We start from the raw sequence: 4,429 nt of genomic DNA on the forward strand, positions 1-4,429 counted from the left end.
GGAGTATTTATGCTCGATAGTGGGTTCATGTCTCCGTGAATCTGGGGGAGTGAGAGAAACCTCTAAGGTTATGGATGTGCTGTTGCCACTAAACATTGATGCTATGTCCGAGGATGTAGTTATTGATTACATTACGCGCAATACTTAAAGCAATTGTCTGTTGTTAGCAACTTAATACTGGAGGGGGTTCGGATGATAACCTGAAGGTGGACTTTTTAGGCATAGATGCATGCTGGATAGCGGTCTATGTACTTTGTCGTAATGCCCAATTAAATCTCACAATACTCATCATAATATGTATGTGCATGGTCATCCCTCTCTATTTGTCAATTGCCCAACTGTAATTTGTTCACCCAACATGCTGTTTATCTTATGGGAGAGACACCTCTAGTGAACTGTGGATCCCGGTCCAATTCTCTATACTGAAATACAATCTACTGCAATACTTGTTCTACTGTTTTCTGCAAACAATCATCATCCACACTATACATCTAATCCTTTGTCACAGCAAGCCGGTGAGATTGACAACCTCACTGTTTCGTTGGGGCAAAGTACTTGGTTTGTGTTGTGCAGGTTCCACGTTGGCGCCGGAATCCCTGGTGTTGCGCCGCACTACATCTCGCCGCCATCAACCTTCAACGTGCTTCTTGGCTCCTACTGGTTTGATTAAACCTTGGTTTCATACTGAGGGAAAACTTGCCGCTGTACGCATCACACCCTCCTCTTGGGGTTCCCAACGGACGCGTGCTGTACGCGTATCAGCCCTCTCGACGCCTCCGTCCGCAACCACACGCAGGAGTCCGACGGAGGCCTCCGCAGATCACTCGCCGTCACCCGCTCGGCCAAGGAAGGACGTAGTCTTCTTCCTGCTCTGGCTGACCTCCGACCACTCCGATGCTTCCGGACGACCGCAGTGAGTGCCCTACGCCAAGCCTCCTGCAACAAGTTTGTGTGAGACAGGGGAAAAGAAACACAGCAAATTGAAAAATGACAACACATGATTCTCATGATACTCCAAATGGAAATGCATATAACTCAGGTCATAAAGGCAATCTGTATAACATGATACATGAGGTGTTGATAGCATATTTAGCAATCTAACATGGGACCGTAACATGCATATTTAGCACTTGATTCTCATGATGTAGAGGCTTCACGCTATACATGATTCACAGTATCAGATACCAACTCAATCGTGGGAAAACAGTATATGTTCACTGTCAGCTAAAGTCAAACTGTCGATATCAGCAAAGGACAAGCCATTTATTGGGAACAAATGATTCAGTAGAATGCAAATGCTAGATAACTGTAAATGACCATATGCTTATATGATCCATAAGTTTCTATTCCTTTCTCACCACGCATCAGACTCACGTATAAGCAAACAAGGAACCTACTGAATTTATGAACCAGCACAACAACAGTCAAACAAATTGTACACAAGATTTAATCATACTTCACACATACAGTAAATTCAGTGACAGGAAATGGCAGAAATTATATGATTATTCTTTGTTTCACTTTTGTTTTCGATTGTTACGTCAAACCAATAAAAAAGTGGAGACATTGTCCATCTTATTATCAGAACATACTAAACCATTTTATACTCTTACAATCAGGATCTAACATGATGCAAGGAGTATGCATTTCTCTAAGCAACACTGAATAAGAAATCAGTAAACACATCCATCGTTGCATAGAAAGTACTGAATCAGCTAAACATTGGGAGTAACCACCAACTATGGAGCTTAATTTTTTTACTCCATATGGAGGTTAGTTGTGACACTGGTTGCTATGGACCTACGGTTAAAGATTCAGCCTAGTATAGGGTTGAGGACACTGGTTGCTACTGGAGTAGGATGGTTAGATCTACCCTTGATATGCACTAAGATAAGGTGTACTCTTGCTACCAGAGTAGATGGTGTGCCTGTTGTTTCAACTGCTCGTTCGAACACGATGAATATCCATAATTTCAAAAAAATGACATATGAACAACACGCGAGTATGTGCGAGTCAGGGAAAGGAAATGCAACAAATAACTTGTGTAAACTATGATGTCCGTACATAAGACAGTCTGCTATGGGATTTCAAAACATCCAGCAACAAATGCCCTAACGAATCCACCTTCTTATGTGGTGTAGTATGAAAGCACTATCCAGATATAACAAAATCAGTCTAAGAAGGAGTATACCCCAATATACCCAGACCTAATTTCATCATAAACGTCCATAGAGTTTACAAATCTTGGAAGTAGCTAAACGTACATAACCTCCACCACAAAAAAAAAAGCTCAAATATTGGGGGGAAATGACGAAGAGGCAGACCTGGGAGTCTGCGAACTGGGAGGTGAGGCGGGTGAGGAAGAAGCTGAGCGCCCCCTCGCATTGGCCTTGTCGATGAGCTGCGGGGGTGGAGGCCAATGGCCATCTTCGCATAGCATCCACCTTGTCCTTGGCGACGACCACCTAGGGGCACCGAGATCTCAAGCGGGGATGTGGTGAGCAGCAGGATCCAGCCGACAACTGCACTCCATGTCCAGCGCCCGGTTCATGGCCATCACTCCGTCATCATGGGAGAGGTTGCCGTCGCGATGATGGCTGAGAAGCCGGGCGTTCCCTGCATCGGCGGCGGGGGCAAGGGAGTCGGGGGGTTGGGATGGAGTGGACTCCTTACTAGATCCGTTTGGCTTGGCCCATTTGGATTTTGGATGCAAGCGATGCGGGAGGGGATAAAAAAGAACAGCGAACGATCAGAAGGACGACGAAAATAGAGGAGAAGGGGGAACATGTTCCTTCTTTTTAAGTAGTAGAGATTTAGCTTTTGACTTGAGCATATGCCAAAATGCACAAGATCGTTCACAGTGTCCTCTGGAGCTCTCCTTCCGTGTTTCAATTTTATCAACGTTCCTCGTGTATTTAACTAGCTCTCGCATGACGAGTGTGCGTGATCACACCTACTATGAGCCACAATAACAGTTTGCGTGTAGGCCGGGCGCTCGTCTCCAATAAACTCGTATAGCTGAAAGGACGGATACAGAAACCAGAGTGCTGCTACCATATGCATTCCAGAAACGTACGGTACGACACGTCGACACGTACCCATCCGTCGACAGAAAACATATGCTAGTCGCAGTAGCAGTGACGTGCCGGGAACATGTATGGAGAGCTGGAGATCGAGCCGACCCTTGTCTCCCATCGTGCGCGCAGAATGCTTTGAAATTACAGCAAAGTCTGGTCAGACTTGTTTTCGATCGATCATTAATGCGAACACTTCGTGACCGCTAGTACGTGACGGGGATGAGAAGAGCTGACCGAAGAAAATTGGCAGGGGGGCAGAATGGTCACTATTCAGAATGCACAAATGGATATTGCACGTGCCAGTAATCTGTGGATCGGAATCAGGAAGCAGATTTAGACTCCTTGCCGGCATGGTAGTAGTTGACTTATGTGCAAGATGTGCCAAGTAGAACTTAGGTTGATGCATTATAGAATTTGAAATCCGTTTGCAAGATGTGCCAAGTAGAACTTAGGTACGAGCTCTGCCTATTTTCATTTATAGGAGTGGAAAAACTGTACAATTCACCAAAAGGTGAGAGGGAGAAAACGAAAAACCAATTACAACAGCTGCCTAGCAGCGACTACCCGTATATCATCTCTAATCCGTGCAGCAAGCGCCAAAGTAGAACAAGCCTTTCCTTGTAAAAACCTTTGGCCTCTCTCTTTTCAAGATGCCACGCCACATAGGACTATAGGACATGCAAGCCACATGCCATCTACCCGAATGTTCTTGGGCAATCTCGACAATCTTGTTCCACCGGGAACGAATGTTGGCCGACTCAGCGGTGATCCTTGCGAGCCTGGGATTGGGATTAGAGTCTTTTAACTTTTGGAGATAAGGTATTTTTCGTCCTGGTATTTTTTTTAAATCCCAACTTGTTGTCGACCCGCAATACCACTCCCTCCAATCTTTACTATTATATTCGAGTTGGTACGTCGTCAAACATGTTTGATGTCAAAGATTGGAGACATCTTGACCATCCAATCTTACTAAACATCTCCTTCTTGCCATCCAGCCATCCATAACCAAAACGTCACGGTCAACATTCACTTCCAAAAATATCACGAGATTGCATCAATCTCTCTAGAAATATGGAAAGCAATCTTTACTATTATATTCGAGTTGGTACATCGTCAAATATATTTGATGCCAAAGATTGGAGACATCTTGACCATCCAATCTTACTAAACATCTCCTTCTTGCCATCCAGCCATCCATAACCAAAACGTCACGGTCAGCATTCACTTCCAAAAATATCACGAGATTGCATCAATCTCTCTAGAAATATGGAAAGCAATCAGGCTGCCCAAATGTATCACGGGATCAATTCAATCTGTCTAGAGAATATGGAAAGCAATACCATTTCCCAAGA

At 44.5% G+C, this 4,429-nt stretch overlaps 1 long non-coding RNA gene across 1 annotated transcript; it reads right to left on the reverse strand.

Annotated features, from left to right (window-relative positions):
- Positions 1-388: 388 nt before the first annotated feature.
- On the reverse strand, positions 389-2,873 carry LOC127305618 (uncharacterized). Its single transcript, XR_007854041.2, has 2 exons — positions 2,325-2,873; positions 389-936 (listed from the first exon to the last, which is right to left on the reverse strand). It is a non-coding gene; the product is annotated as an uncharacterized lncRNA (long non-coding RNA).
- Between the last annotated feature and the right edge of the window lie 1,556 nt (positions 2,874-4,429).

The sequence above is a fragment of the Lolium perenne genome, chromosome 6 (genome assembly GCF_019359855.2).
Source record: "Lolium perenne isolate Kyuss_39 chromosome 6, Kyuss_2.0, whole genome shotgun sequence".
NCBI lineage: Eukaryota > Viridiplantae > Streptophyta > Magnoliopsida > Poales > Poaceae > Lolium > Lolium perenne.